This window comes from Diadema antillarum, unplaced genomic scaffold, assembly GCF_040938485.1.
Source record: "Diadema antillarum isolate AM-2024a unplaced genomic scaffold, OU_Dant_1.0 seq00001265_RagTag, whole genome shotgun sequence".
In the NCBI taxonomy this organism is placed as follows: domain Eukaryota; kingdom Metazoa; phylum Echinodermata; class Echinoidea; order Diadematoida; family Diadematidae; genus Diadema; species Diadema antillarum.
In genome coordinates this window covers 976,694-994,136 of record NW_027272047.1, presented here as the reverse complement: position 1 = coordinate 994,136, position 17,443 = coordinate 976,694, and the positions used below count along the sequence as shown (strand labels likewise).

At 35.9% G+C, this 17,443-nt stretch overlaps 1 protein-coding gene across 1 annotated transcript in view; it reads right to left on the bottom strand.

The window, feature by feature from the left end:
• Positions 1-14,532, bottom strand: part of LOC139745434 (uncharacterized) — an 87,161-nt gene extending 72,629 nt beyond the window's left edge. Inside the window, exon 1 of the mRNA XM_071655823.1 lies at positions 14,333-14,532. The gene's annotated coding sequence lies outside the window, so the exon portion shown is untranslated. The remainder of the gene's footprint in view (positions 1-14,332) is intronic.
• Between the last annotated feature and the right edge of the window lie 2,911 nt (positions 14,533-17,443).

The window sequence follows — 17,443 nt, the reverse complement described above, 5'->3', positions numbered from 1 at the left end:
ATCGTGGCTATTCGACTCCGTACGTGCATGACTGTTCGCCCTGATGAACGCAGCGACGCGTATTACAGGCATCAGCGCCCGTCCATAATACTGCCATCTTTCAAACAAGCTTCCATAGTGTATCTCACCTACAAGCGCACAAAACACACACTTACACACGCACACACACAAACACACGCACATACGCACAATCACACAATAAAAGAAGGAACGAATAGCACGTATTAATGCCTAATCACAAAATGTCTCCCTACCGTTTTCGACAAAACAGTCTCATACCCTCTGTATATTTAGATGGCGTAGTCGGGGGAAATCTTGGAGTACAATTTGTCACCTATACTAGGTCTAGAATCTCTCCTTCTTTTTTTTTTTTTTCTTTTTTTTTTGGCTGTTCATTCACTCCTTGGGCGTCTATTACTGTTTTCTATTCTTGCCTACCTTAGCGCATTGTTTGCGACGATGGCTTGGGAATTTAGCAAGAATGTTGCGTCAGTTATTTCCTCAAAACGTTCTGAATGAACAAAGACAAAAGAGGTCACTAACCACGATGTAAGAAAGCAGGTGAAAGAAAACGCAGGAAATAAGTTTTAAGGGCCATGCATATCTCCATGGAAGAACCTGAATAAGATCTGTAACGAGGTAGTGGATGTTTGATTTTACGAATTTCTACTTTAAGGGAAAACAAAACAAAACGAAATAAAGTGTTAAAAAGAACAGATAATAAAACTGAAACAGGTCATGCCGAGGGGAACATTTTAACCCATTTTATGGGGCAAGGTTGATTTCGTTAATGTCGTCAACATTGACAAATTGTTGACACTGTGCATAATTCGGACAATTGTCACGGGACAGATTTAGCCGCCAGGACAATGATCACTAGGAAAAGATGCCTCCCGTGGTACTCGCCTCCTTATCAAAACTAAAGACATGAAGGTACTATGGGATATCTTCCGGTTTCTTCTAGACGGAATCATATTACGCTGTCTCTCTCCAAACATAATTCTCAAACAATGGGTCGACACTTCGAACTTGCTAAAAGAAGATATTTTGCGTAAAAGCCCTAGGAATGAAGGGGGGGGGAGGGGAGTAAGTTGAACAATGTTAAGCAAGTAGATTAAGTGGGGCCTATGGGATTATGTAAGCTATAATATCCTTCCGACAGTTCTAGGTCACAAATCGTAAGACGGATATACAAAAACCAAATCCATAGAGGACAAAATAATATCAAGCAAGAGGGAAGAGAAAAAAGAAGAGAAAATAGTTCGTAAAAAGGAAAAAAATCCTCCAGAAATTTGAGGTTCATACACTTGATCGTCACTGACTTTACGCGGAGGGTTGCTTCTGCCATGTCTGCGATTCTCTAAACGAAACGATCAATATGCCTTGTTTTTAGAAAATTAATACCGACCGTTTGAAAGTAAGTCACACATGCCTAATTGATTAACACTGGCGTCTCTTTTGAGGCATAAAATTGCGTCATGCAGCGACCGCTAACGAGATGATGTCCATGATACAGGCGACACGCTAGATAGAATATAACGTCGAGGGAATAGACTCGGATATGAAGCCTGGTGTACGGGGCCCAACCCTGTGGTCGGACCGGTCAATGCACCTGGGTGGGGAGTTCATTGGCTTTAAAAGACAAGAGCAACAAAAAACTAAGCAAATAGAACACTCTAAAATTAGACTGGTAGTACAAGATTTTAAATGTTGTCACTTTCCAACCCGCGGTTTTTATATTAAATTTAACACTCAAAATGTTTTATTTATATGTTAAATATTGGAATAAACAATTTCAGAAACGGTAAAGCCCAAATTCTGAGTGTTAAATTTCATCTTCAAGATAGGTTGGAGGGGTAACAATATTTAAAAGGTTGATATAAAATCACATTTTTAGAATGGAAAAAAATACCATTGCTACCTGTTAGGTGAATGAGCAGGCCTATGATAGAATTATAGTTTGTTTTATATTTTGAAAGATATTGTAAAGTACTTTTGATTTTTCAAGAGATCAAATTGTTAGAGTATAATCAAGTCCCTCAAACGAGCAGTCGTCACGAATTCCCGCCATATCAGTTTGATGCTTTTCTTGGATGATTTTTTTCCTTCTCTGTCATTCTCCCTAGAGTCGCCCTTTAATGTAAACTAATACATGAATACACACAACATCACACACATACACACACACTCGCAAACATACATACACACAACACGCACAGGTGTTCACGGGTGGCTGCTCCCAGGCTAAAGCATTGCACCCTGCTTGATAGTGGCATGTAGTTCCGTGGAGCGTGTGTTCTCGTTTTACCCCCCTCTCGATACGTTACCGCCGAATTCGAGACACATTGTTCGTGATAAGACAAGTAACTTTTTTTCTTTTTTTGCAAGAAGAAAATTGAACGTTTAAAGATATCAATATCAGTACAGATACGTGATGCGTGATAGATTATCTTGTTATATGATTCATTTAAATACATTACACATTTAATAGACATTTTGTTCTGCACACCGCAATGTAAATGATAGTAGGCTGTATCATTGTACCAGTATTAGAGTTTATGACCCGGTCGTATTGCCGGGTATAACACAAGCAAAACGGAACATTTCTGAAGTGTTGATGAGTATGAGAATTAATGGATTCTTTTCTGAAAACAAAGTTCTGAGTCTCTAATGTGGGCCTACATTATAAATGTCTGGCTTTCACGAGCCAGGAGGTGCCGAAATAGTCAATAAAGAATATAAGACATATCACACAAATATTATCCATGATCACCTCATTTCACTAGTACAGAGCATCTTGCAACCATGCACGACCACATGGAATTTCTTATAGACTTTCCAAAGTTGTCTATTTCTGAATATTCGAAAAGTTACATTATAAGAGTTTTGTGTGTGTGTGTTTGTGTCTGTCTGTTTTTTGATTTACACTAAGATTTTTTTTTTTTTTGCTTTTATGTTTTTTAAGGTGTTATAATGTTTGTTTCGGATTTAACATCTTATTCCACCCCCCCCCCCCATGCAAAGTCTAAAATGACTTCGATCTGAAACTTGCATTTGATAAGATTTGTTTTGACTTTGCACTATCAAAGGGGAAAAATGTCCTTTTACGAGTAGAAAGAAACTAACACAAATCCCAAACATGTTTAGACTGATGTAAAAAGAAACTGCAATGACATGAAATGATGTCCCTGCTTTGTTTTCACTTTTCAGAATTATTTGTATTTTACCATCTTTGACATTATTGACAAAACCCTAAAGAGAGTGCCAAAAACAAAAATGGAAAATTTCCTTCGACGAGGCAAAGGGAAAATCGAAACAAGCTTGTAATTCGTCAACCATTTTAACAGGAAACTTCTTCGCACACAGATTCATCCAGCATGGTTAAAATGATTTATTTATAATAAAATTTGTTCGCCTCATTAATGCAATAAAGCCATCGAGATGCAATAACCTGTTCAGTTGTAAGCAATTACGATCACACCAGCATACTCCTTTTTGCAGGGGTGATGAAGCCACGATTCTTTAGACTTCGGAATCCCTCTAAAAAATGTCAGTACACCATGTGCGCCTATTCTCAGAGAAAAAAAAAAGCAATTACAGCTGCCTTTTATTGACGTCATTAATAACTATAGATAGAAGTCCGCAATATGTCACTTTTTACAAGTGTTATGTCTATTATGAATTGATTGCATTTCCTTTTCTTCTCTCAGGAGATTGATAACACGCGGAGGAGCAATACACGCCTTGCCAGCTGTAAGCAATAATACCAATGTTAAGGACATTTTCCTCTTCAGTCGAGGAGACGTGTGAATAACATTCACACCAGTTCATGGGTATAAATCAATGAGGCAAAAATGGACTTAGTCTTTGACAAGCATCAATCAATGATATTTCACCTTCCTGCTTTGATAGCGATGTCAAGCAAGCAAGAGTGTGAAGAAAATGAGCGCCATCTCTTTTGCCACAAATGGTTGATTACAAAAATAAGTAAATACATATGTGATTTAACGAGCGCAGTTTGCGACTACAAGAGGCAAAGATGATAAATTCATCGTTCTACCCTCAAGTTCCAGATATCACATTATTCTCTGCGATAGTCCTATTAAACTGCATCATATATTATTGTGTTTATGTATATAAATATCTATATTATTATAGTGACAACCAATAGTTGTGTCACCAATGGACGTCGATGTGTTGAACATGGCGATCAATGCTTCCATCATGTACTAATATTTCCATTCATTTATTTACTTATCTAATTATTTATTTATTCATTCCTTCAGTAATTTGCTTATCAATTAACTCAATTATTTAATTAACTATTTATTCATTCACACGTTAATTATGTATTGCTAGTACTTCATAGGGTAAAACTCAAACCTTTCTTTATTTCTAGCCTTTTTTCTATTTCGGTTTTTCAAAATTACATGGGTTAGTAAGTTCATTTGCCTATGATTTTGGAATTTACTTGAATTCTAAAAGCGTTCTTGAAGATGAAGTAGAATGTCACTCTAAATTTCAGAAGTCCTACCGTCGGAGTGGGCCTGTAATTTGCTACAAGAAGGTAAATGTTTGTTGTAAATGAGATTCAAATTCCCCAACTATTAGGAAATAATTCCATTGAAATTGTAGGTGTGTACGATGAATTATTTTGACAGTAACGCTAATTACTTTTAATGGCTTCACACACCATTAATATTATAAAAATGTCAAAACTGCAAAATTTCAAGACGTATGAAACATTTTGTTCATGTCTCTTCTATCCTCAAGCCAATCATTATCACTTGCAGCGACAGAGCGTTAAAAAAAAATGAAAATGATTTTATCTTTTATTTGTTCCTCTTTTACCTTGGGGAAACGATATTAAGCAAGCTTTCACGTATATATGCAATGCATTTTAATTTTCTCGCAAGTGATTTTTCATCGGGAAATGGTTTTCGTGAGAAGATAAGTTGGCGATGATAATAGGCAAGCAACTAATTGCAATTATAGTTAAGGACGCTAATGGAGTGTTGTTTAGCAACGACTCCATCAGCACGTGTTACTTTGAAGTAACGAGATAACACTTGTTATTCCCTCATCTGATTCTGTGCTGAAATAATGACCTCATTGGTACCGTAACTTGTCGCAAGGCGAGAAAATAAGCGCGTATTTAATTCCCATGAATGTTTAATGAAAAGTTCGATTGGTCAACCTTGGGAATTCGTCTCTCCAAAATACTGTTGTACGAAACCATACGAAATGTCTGGGCAAGCGAAAAAAAAAATGCAATAAAGAGTGGTGAGATAGAGATTCAGAAAAAGCCATACCCTTGGGATGCAGCATATGACGCAAATCGGCGGACATGGACATTCAAGAAAATATAACATCAAGTTTAATTTTCTCTTTTAACACAACAACAACGAGCTAGATAACAGATAGCAAATCATCTTGCTCACTGCATCATCATAAAACATTTTAACAAGAATGAAGTTCGGAAACAAGCAATTATCATGATGTTAGTAGAATATAGCGTTGTCGGTAATTTTCAATAGTTTTGTATAACCAAAAATGCAATGAACCTGGCATCTTAAAAGCACCGTCCGTAACATGCTACGTTACTTTGGTGTCTACGAATGCACTTTTTGTACATGTCTAAATTTAGAGTCACTATTGACGTAGCAATGTTCTGGAAAAGCACTTTTGATTACGAAGTAGACCTTAAAACTCAACTATAACTTAATCTCTTAGCACCCTTCTACACTTGTAAGTTTCGACTTTTAAAGGAAGGATAGGAGACTTCCACATGTCGCAGAAACCACCGCTTGTAGCAGTTTCATCGACCTTAAAGTTGCCTATCTTATCACGAAATTGAAATGACAAGGCTCTAGAAATGGAAACATACGTACACACACACACACACTCACATTTTTAAGCACTCTTGTCTCTTATATCTTCATGATAAAGCAAATAGTGTAGTTGTTATGGTCTGCGGTTGATTTTTTACATGCCTACTAATGGCATGATCATTAAATACTGTATTCTTAACAGGTCCAAATTTCCGATTACGATGACAATCTCTTCTTCTTTTTTTTTTTGCCATTTTTTGATGCAAACTGTGTCCTTGCCCACTTTTGATGAGCACCGACTAATTTTCGACAGCCTCATCACGTTCTGAGGCAATTACTCTATTTAATTAACTAACCTTCGTTTTTTTTTCTTGTTTGTCATGTTTGTTATTGTGCAATAAGTGGACTGTGGTCTATATCGCGGCCGTGATAAGGCAAAGGAACGTAACTCAAAATTTGGGCATTTTGAGTTATGAGCATATGGCTCCAAAATAAAATGCGCTCTTTTTAATGGTGAATGTCTCAATTTTCAAATGTTTACCATTTCAGAGATAAAAAGCGTATCTTACACACCTTTTTCACAACTTTGCCGTTTCCAGCAAGGTAAAACAACGTAACCTGAGATACGTATAGAAATGACAAAGAAAGCATGTTCGCTGTTGCGGCAAATGAACGTATCTTTACATACACTGTTTTTTCATGGTGGTTTCTCAAGAAAAAAGAAGGAAATTGCGACGCCAAAAGAACGTATGTCATCATACAGCGCTTTGCTGTATAAAATCAGAGCCATGCGCGCTACAGTCAGCACGGCAAAACAACGTATCAACATTGTGGCCATCGCAACACACGCTACACTGCATAACTCTATGTGTAAGACCTACGGGCACGTGCAGCAGATCCATTTCAGCCGCGGCAGTGAGTGTAGTGCCGCCGCTGCTGCCGGGCCGCTTGCGACTACAGCTGCAGCAGTGCTGCAGCAGAGTACGGGTTGACTGGCAGGCAATCTTCGCTGCAGTGTGAACCATGAAGTCATGCCAATTGTTCTGTTTTGCAGTCATAGAATGGATATTCTCCTGACCAGTTAATGCTACCACAAAGAAAATCAGCGGTAACACCGGTAAGTTTTATTTTGTTTTTGTCAGGTCTAAGTTTGATCTAGCCCGACCAGACGCCATGCGAAGTACGGCGATTGGGCTGTACAGAGTGGACGACAGTACGCTTTGCTAGTAGGGTCCAGTACTTTCGATAATAGTTTTCACTAAGATTAAAGAAAACGATGAGTAAAAAAAAATAAACAGAAGACACAGCAAGCTATGAAAATAAAGAGCAAACTTAGATCTAAGAGTATGACAGCCTTTCCTGTCGGTGGGTTTTGGCAAAACTTGGCTCATTGTTGTGGTTGTGGTTCTACTTTGGACTACTGTAAATGTAGGATACTTCTACTACTAGTGGTCTAGTAGATCAAGAAGTGACTCTCAAAAGAAATTTACCTATACGCAAATAAATTATCTGGACCCCAATATACTGTATGATAATCGACATCATTCGACTTGACGTCTTCTACCTCAAATTCAGTTTTCGTCTAAAAGTCTAAAAAAGTAACAGCTTTATAGTAAACAGTAGACTCGACTTCAAGCTAATGACAATGAGGCTTGATAATGATGAATTCTATTTAGTCTTCAGCGGCAACATGAACTGTTGGCAGACGACATGTTCTAATAATGACATTAACATCATTACTTTGGCAAGAAAAGTAGGGACAAAAAATAATGTTTGGTCTACATCTTTGGTTAAACACAAGTAGTCTTAGATCTTGTTTGTTTTTTCTTGAAAGGATGAAGAATGTGATTGTGGTGTTTTCATACATACAGGAATCTACCCACTTAAAATTAGCCCAAAAAATAAAGTAATATTTAATGGTACTCTGTACCTGCTAACTATGGAGGCCTGATTTCTTTATTTTTTATTCTTTGTGCAATTTTAGTCACCTGTACATATTCTTTAAAACATTTATATTTTTTTTCATTTCGATTCAATATAATGCATTGTAGCCATGGTAGATCCTATACATGCTATACGTTCCACCCCCTCCCCCCCTCTATAAAAATGTTGAGGGGGCTAAAGCTCATGGAATTCAAATATCTATTCTTAAGTTAGGTGGTTTTAAATACAATGGAAAGTTCAAATATTCAGACCCAATCGTCTACCTTAGATGATATTAACATTCGTGTTGAAATACATAATTGCTTGTCTCTCTTTTCAGTGTCCACACCAACCGCCAGCCTAGACCAGCACAGAAAAGGAGTGCAGTGTATCAAGTACAATAAAAGGTACAAGTTGAATAATCACCTATTAATTCATACCACAAAAAAAAAAGTAGTAGAAGGGGGCAGAAATGAATCCCACCTTTGTCTTATCACTGGCGACACAAGCCGGTATTTGGTAAAATTATGAAAAAAAAATAAAAGAAGGCAGAATCCATGATGATGACTCTCTGATAACTTGAGAATACCACATTTCACAGTTCATTCCTTAGCGATAAAAGATATAATAATGTTAAATGAAAACTGATGAAATAGTCACCATATTCTCTCTCAAAAACAAGCACACAGTCTTGTGCATCCTCAAGGGGGTATCTGTATGATGTTGAATAATAGATATTCTGAGTGTATTTAATATTTGAAGAGTTTGTTTGCAAAAAAACAACGATAAGTCCATATTTGACAAATGTGGATATTTGCGATTAAAGGTCAAGAAAAAGAAAGAGAAATTGTTTGATTCTTTTGACCATAACTTAAAAAATGTTCCTATTTATGGACTGACCAGTATATCATTTAAAAGATACCTTGTGAGAGAGACTGAACTTCAAAATCTTCAAAAATGGACTTATCGATTTTTGCGAACAAACTCTTTATAAATACTCATTCTCATATTCTTTGTTTGTTTGTTTTTTTGGGGGGTGGGGTCTGTGAGAGAGGATTTGTTACACACAACCATGTCTAATGAAGAAATTAATCACATAATGTAACTAAAACAGAGTTGAAATTCACTAGCTGTCTTTTATGGAAAATACAGAGTGCCTTATTTTATTTTGTGTTAATTATTCTCTTCCGTTTCTTTTACATTCTCCTGCAGTGGTCTACCGAGCAGTTCGACAGCAGAGAAAAGAGCAACTATACAAATTTCAGAACAGCTGTGCACGCCCGTCAGAATCTCATGAAAGATGGAGTGGATTGTGCACTAGATCAGTCAACTCTAAAAGAAAAATAGTGACTCGGATTGTTTATATAGGATCAAGTAAATCTTTCACAGTTAAATTAAGAACTCGCAAAACTCAACTGTGAAGTGTTAATGACTGTTCTCACGTTAAGAAGGCACAAGAAAGTTTTTTTCTTAATATCAATATGAAACTAAAGATTCTATTTCGAAAAAAAAAGAAAATATGTTGAGGGCTTATTGCCCTTTGAAATGATGATTATCAACTCTAGGTAAAACTATCACTTGTTCATATCAAATGTTGTTGTAAATGCTTGCCCTAAAAATCAATATCATGTCGATTGAAACTTGTCAACATATTTCAGAAAACCAGGAAAATAGTAACCTTATATCCTGCATAATTTTGATTTATTTTAAGCCTAATCCCTCCGGGAATTCTCAGACAACGCAGATGTATTGCAGCACAGCAAATTACTGTTGTGATAACACGTTTATTAAAATGTTTATAAAGTGAATACTGTTGCAAATTTTCCCTTCCTTTCAGCTGCCTAATGATTGTTCTTTACCCAAGTATTTACTTCTTACTACACTTGATCTTCAACAACAGTAAGGATTGAAAATACTTTGTGTGCTATTTATAATTTGTAATTTGTAGATGTTCTGATCTTCCAAGGTAAAAATTGATGCGAAGGTCTGATACGGTAATAGTATAACTAATCTCTAGAAAAAAACAAAACAAAAAACAGTTATGTAATGTTCTATTGAAATTGAAAATTTTGTAAGCTACTTTACTCGGGAAGTTAATTCCATTTTTTTTCTATTTCTTATTCACCATCATGATAATGTTTAGCTACTGCTGATTTGCTTTCAATGTGATAAAAGCATAATGGCATATCAAATTCTTAAAATCTTAAATTGTAAGAAGGAAGCGTAGATATCTATTTCATATTTTTAAGACTTGCAAATAATCGAATGATTTCTGTAATGCTGTTGTCTTTGATAAACAGATGTACACACTTTTTTTTTTCATATAAACCTTTCAGAAGATGAAAATCAGTCTCTGCATCTACGTTTCTGTCATGTTTATCTCAAAGTTATTTTACTGAGAGAATGTTTGCACCTCTGACAAGTCTGAGGTGTGTGTGTGTGTGTTTTTGTACTTGCTTGCGTGTGTGTGTGCGTGTGTGTGTGTGTGTGTGTGTGTGTGAGTGGTCAAGTTACACCTAAAACATTAAAACCTGGATTCATAATTACCTGATAAATCACTGTTATTATTGTTGTTGTTCAAAGAATTGAGGCATATTATCATTAGAAGTTTTAACCTTACGGATACAATTCATGCAATCAACCAAACATTAACAACTTATAACGATAAACAAAGTACACAATATTATTCTTTTTGTTGAAATCCTTTCATCTCAATGGAAATCGTTAGATAAATCAAAGAAAAGATAGAAATTAAAATAGGAGTCTCAATATCAACACATTAAATGCGTGTATGTGTCTTTAAAACAAAGTGTATGTACAGATGTCTATACAATTCTTTTTTTATACCCATTTTTTTTTGCCAGTTCTCATACAGTCATTATAGTTGCCACTCTTGCATTTTCATACTAAAGATTATACATATTTCAAGTTCACATGGCATAAAACGTGTAATGAAATCAATTTTACAGACTTTACCCAAACTCGTACTTTAGTGGTCAATATTAAACCAAATCCATGTTTTTGTTAGAACATGAATGATAAACCAAATATAATTGTGTTCCCAATGAAAAATCTTACATCAAGAGATAAATAACATACACTTAAAGATAATAAAAAAGAATGGACATCGCAATAAACAATAAACTGTATATGCAAATGAAGTACATATTGTAAAACAACAATTTACGGTTATTGGTGGATAACAACTAATTACATTTTAGTACATACTCGGTAATTTTTCAGAAAAAAATGAAAATATTCCATTGCATCGATAATTTTGCAAGCTACTGTGCTTTACTATTCTTAATATATATTTAAAAAACATATAACGGGACTTTTAATCAACCAGTTAACAAAATTGTGAAAGTAAATAAATGATAGAGATTGTTGCCATTGAGTCGGGATACGTCATTCTGCCTAATTACATTGATGAAAGGTTTGAGGCGCAGATATTTGTAAGTCAAGATACGTTCTTTTGGCATACTGAAGTTGCTTCACGAGAAAATGCTTACGCGCCGTAAGTCAGGATACGTTCTTTTGCCTAATTCATATGTTGCCGCGTGAGGATTCTCGCACAACGTAAGTCAGGATACGCTCTTTTGGCAAACTAGAATTACTCATCAGCACAGTGTTGTGATTCGGTAAAATGCTGTATCTATTCTAAACATGGCAATTACTCTAAAACGGAAAGTCCTATTTAACTGAAATTTTTCCGAGATATTCTTTAGTAATGTCTAAAGAACTTCGCCGCTTCACAAGAGATTTGCTTTTATGACGGAAAAATGGAAACCAATTGAATTTTCAAACTCGTTTTTCTCAGAACATGATATTCTGAGTTACGTTGTTTTGCCTTATTACGGCCGATCGCCTCAACGGGGGGGGGGGGGGGGGGGGGTGCAAGGATGGTGAGAAATGATGCAGTTACTAGATTGTTTTGGAGAAATGGTTTGCATTTATTGAACATGAGCCCAGGATCGATCTTAGCATAATATGTTCAGTTGAGCTGTGTGATGTACAATGTGTATTAATTACTTGACAATCATTTTGCACGTGACAACGGTCACCTTAAGAAAAAGCTTAAATTTCAGAATCCTTAAATATTCATGAAAGCACAATTTCAATTTTCCACGAACACTTTCTTTAAGGGAAATGTTTAAGTTGTCTTTGTTTATTTCTGAGGGGTGTTTGTGTATTTTGTTAATTTGGTTCACGTCCTTGAAATTTGTCATTTTCCGGACAAGTTAACTCTTTTAAAGGTTATGGAGTTTTGCATGTTAGTTTTTTTTAACTATCTTGCTCTTTGTTCTAATGTGTGTATATCACGGCAATTAAAACAAATGTTACACTACATTATGCAAAGGATGTGAAACCAGAAAAATTATAATTCTATTGCTTATTGTCTTTGTTAGTTCTGTAATATGGGAGAATTGGTAAGAAATTCGTGCAAACAAATATTCTTGTCGGTGTTTTGTGAAGAACAAAAAAACGAGTTGACTTTATGAGTGAGACCATACAGCCGCGTTTATTGGACAGACTTTTAGAAACATAAGCAGTATGTCTGGTAATAATATTAGTTAATGAGTTCAAGAAATAACCAAGTCTGGATACATCTTATGGTCTACACCTGGAAAGATGGATTGCTTCTTCTTTTTTTAAATTTGCTTTTAGTCTGCGCCTTCGCCGATACATCTTTATCTTGAAAATATGTATTACAGAGCTCCGGTCATGCATAATAAAGTAATATCTTGTTTGTTTGTTTTTTTTGCAATTACTTTCTGCGTCCTAATCCACGTCTTTCAAGTGAATATTTCCCTCCCCAATAGGTTTATGAACGTTTCTATATCTCTACAGAATGCCCCATGAAATCTTTTGACTTGAACGATCTTTGTGATTTGCGATTCAAATGTGGCATCATGGAACATAATTCATTTGATTTTTTTACAGAATTGGAAGGGGAGAGAGGTGAAACTCAACTACCACACAATTATGTAAATTCTGTATCAATTTGTTACTTTCAATCTGGCAAGACTACATTGAGATTGCTATCGGGGCAGAATTCTACGAGAAAGTAAATAATGTAGATGCGGTCCTGGAATTCAATAATTCTGTCTCTTTGAATGTCATGATATTTCAGGAGATATCAGTCGAGGAAAATGTAATTCACCTTTCCTTTAACCCAAAGGAGGCCCGTAATTCAACTTTTATGGAAATTTCTAGCGCGGGGAACAGAAATTACGTTTGTAACACCCGAGTAAGTACATGACGCGGAAGAAGATAGATTCGTGATAATATCGCTGCTGCTGCTATACGTTAGTATACAATATTGAATGCCTACACAACATGAATGTTATTTCCACCGTACAACTGTCTTCACCAACTGGATGATCACTGGTATTTGAAGAGTTCTTGAGAACTTCCATTCATCGTCGGCGATGATGACGACATGCGTAATTATAACTTATTTTCAGCAATACTTCAAGATTAGCCTACGCGTCGGATTATCGAGCCAGGAGCTCATTCAAGAGACCAATCCCCTATTAAGTTCCTAGTTGCTTCGTCATTAGATACAAAACACTACAGACTTCTTTTGCTGGTAAGCGGAAATTCTCTAACAATGCGAAGTTTGGGGTTCACTGTAGGTGTGTTAGTATACGATTAACAACACACTTGATCGTGCTGCAATTATCTTGTCCATGGAATGTCTACCAATATCTTTCAGTACTCTACATGCAATACATTTTGAAAAGAGGATAACGTAGAGTGTGTTTGCTTTATTATCTTGGGTCAACAGTTGAAACGATCTAAGGCTTTACGACCCCTGTACCTTTACATGATTACTTTAGCTTTTAAAAAAGATGCAATGCATTGATAAAGACTGGATATTATCATGGCAGTTTGTATATCTCTGGCTAAACACGATTTCGCAAGTAAGTTCATAGTTCCTCCCGCACAGATCCACTCTGTTGAAAAAAAAAAAGAACACAAACGGAAATAAGGGGAGCGTATCGAAATTCCTAATGCACGTCGGTAGGCAAACAATTCCTGCGCTGAGCATACTTTCGTTCTTTTTGAATGAAAACGGTTGAGGCAATGATATGATGGCTTCTATATACATCGCCTCCTAATGACTAAAAAGACAGTTAACTAATCAAATGATTAATCACAGTAGATTAAGTGAAGTGTCCGTGTGCGAATTTTTCTGTTTGTTGCGCGTATATGTGTGAGTGATTTGATGGAAATGCACAAAATATGTTGCAAGACGAAGACAATAACGTTCAACACAGCTCTATCGCTTTGACACAAACGCGATCGCACATCAATTCGAGATACATGATATTGTATAAACGTGATAAAAGAACAATGATTTTTCCTCCTTTTATACTTTTCAATGAACTATCTGGCAAAGAAACCAATCAAATAAAAGAGTGAATTGATACAATCTCACTGAAAGCTACAGAAAAATCTCAAGAGAAGAGGTACCAAGAACCAGGTATCTGTTAATCTAATCACTGGTTTAACTTTGCAATATTTTGCAATTGTATAGACCAGTTAACTTTTGTCTTAATGATCAAACTTACCTGTATTTGGCAACCACTCTTCAAGAGCTATGGTTTTCCGGCGCGGAGAGTTTTCTGTGCATTAGTTTGAGTGCTGTGACAGAACTATTTAAAGTTAATCACTGTCAAGAGGGTTGAGTAAGTTCAGCAATTTAGAAGATGCGTCAACTGTTGTTGCTGAAGATCGTCCAAATATCACTTGTACCAGCGTGCCTTTTCTTGTTGCACTCGATGCGTTATTTTCATTCACTCTTCGTCACCTGTTTCGAACAACGAAACACCGTGTCTCTCCCCTCGGTCCTGTTAGTCGTGTGTGTGCGAGCACGAACAGGTAAAGAAATGAAATGGAACATACACCAAATGGACCAAAGAAAAAAAGGTATTGGCACAATGCCCTGATGACGGGACCCGTTATCTCCTAGTCAACATTGTCTGGTGTGGTGCTATAACACTGCTGCTTCTTTTTTGGGAGGGAAATTGTGTGCGCTCGTACGACGGGCTGCGGAGTGTTGTTAGAACGCGTTCGGTTGCCAGCATGAGGTTGCGACGGTTGAACAATGGGAATGCGCCGCCCTTCGGACTTTATATGAAAAGAGATATAGATAGAGATGATAGAGAGAGAGAAAAAGAGAGGGAGAGAGAGAGAGGCAGAGAGAGACTGAAAAGTATGCGAGGAAAGTCACGGTATAGTGGCAAGTTCTCGTACAAAAGGCGGCGGATAATACAAGTTACGCCCACGTCAAATCTGTGGTACACCCAATAAAGAAAATGAAACCTGATTAGACTCCTGCCAGTTGTTTTTACATGAAGTTAAATGATTTGCTTTTTTGATCCTTCCGCTTTGTATGATTTCAACCAGAAAATGTTTCTAGTCTGACCTCATTAAAAAGAAAGGTTGATAATAATCAAAGGGTTAGGTTATTGTGAAATTCAGTATTGTCAGATAGATTGTGTACAGTGCATCTCGCTGACTCTTTGGTCCTACTGTTGTCTTTTAAAAAACGTGGATTTCTGACATCGAATTCATTGGATCTTTTCATGTAGCACAGTCGACAATGATATTGCATACCCTTTAAGTTTAAATTCCCAAGCACGATTAAAATGTCTATCTGTTACTCTGCATTGCGTCGTAGGAGTAATTTTGGTCAAAATGACTTCACGTTTATAGTACATTGTACTTTCAAATTCGTTTTTCGGCACCGAAATCAGTGGTCACAAGTTTAAATTCGGATTTGAACATTCATTTTCACAATTGATAATTCAATTTCGTAATACACATATATACATAATTATATAAGTATTTATAAGCAAGAGTGATTTTGTGCAATAAAGCATTGAATATGACTTTTACTTACGTTATTGATCATGATCAGCATTAATCTGGACATTCATATTTATTCTTTTTCTTAACATTTTATGGAATCTTCAATATAATTTTTTTAATCATTTTACTTTCATCATAATCATCATAGTGTTTATGATTTTCATTTCACGCCTTTATATATTTTTCATATTTACACGTTTTTGTAACCTTCAATTCAAAATACAGTACAAGTGATGTATTTTTCGAAGGACTTATGCATGTTTAACCTGAATGCTTTTTTATGACCTTGTTTGCCCAAATGCGAATTTGAATACTTAGTACATGTACTTGAAATGACAGGTTGAGACGAATTTGATAACCGTTGCCGAAAATGTATGCGCATTCTATGAATAAGGATGCACAAATTCGGAATTAGGCTGCCTCATTCGTTAATTTGAACAACAAAACACGATTTTTAATGACTATATTCGGAAGCCTGAGCGTATGATATAAATTGCTTCTTAAATATAAATTGGAACGACATGCAACGGGACGAAAAACCTATATCTGTACTTTATTTCTTTGTTTTGTTTAATCTTACTTCATGCTGTCTGTACGGGGATTCTTTTAAACGCAGGTCTACTGGATATCAGCAGAGCGGAAAGTCCCTGTCAAAAGAAGAAAATAAATAAATGAAATAGAAATGAATAAGCTTACGTTAAAAAAAAGCGTTCACAAAACACAAAACGTCATATACTGTCGGGGAAAATAACTTGGGGGTGTTTTGGCCGAGATGATTAACTTTATATTGACATATACGACCTACTCCATTGCATGAAAAAAAAAAAATAAAAGGACTTAATGTTAGAAAACTGCAAAGATTAATGACTGTTGCCAAAGTTGGCTTTACGCGCATTTTTGCTCCTTTTATGACCCCCGGTTTTGTCTGAGTAACATGATGACGCACAAAAAAAAAAAAATATATGAAAATGAAACATTTTCTGTCCAATAGCCGAGAAACAAACATTTGCGTGGGTGATTCTAGATGCATCTTGGAGCAATAACTATGCTTATGATACAAACTGTTACTTGGCGCTTCTTTTCCAACACTGTCTGGCGCCTGACAAAAAAAAAAAAGGAAGAAAAAATGATGTTAAAGATGTTAAACATCTCTGCACTGGCGCCGACCCTTTATCGTTTCAAAACAGGAGACAATCGTTTTGGGGTGTTCATTGTATGCAGGGTTTGTGGGTGTGCGTGTCTTCTTCTTTTTCTTCTCCTTATTTTTATCTCGACGATGTCAGTTAGTTTATTCTAACTGATAATGGAGATAGGCACACAGGTCTGGCAGCAGTTCAGATCATGTCTGAAAAACAAACAAGTTTGGTAATTCCATTCACCGATATAGCGTTATTCAAATATATATTTCTTCATTATGTGGTATAACCACCAGCGATACATACGTTATATAGATGCGCTTCACACTGCCATTCTTAAGTATATTATGTATCATTGATGTGTACAATGCACTTGGATCACGTACTCACGCACACACACAAATGTTTATGATATATTATATATATACATATATATATATATATATATATATATATATATATATATATAATATATAATATATAATATATATATACTTATTATCTTATATATGTTTGTGTGTGGGGGGGGGGGGGGCGGGATAATTGTGTTTGCATAGGAGCCTATGTAAAATTTGGCCGATGCATATAATACAATCATCAAAAGGGGATATTTGCTATTTTGTCCTCTGAAATCTCAAATTTCACATTGCGGCACTAAGAATACAAAAATGT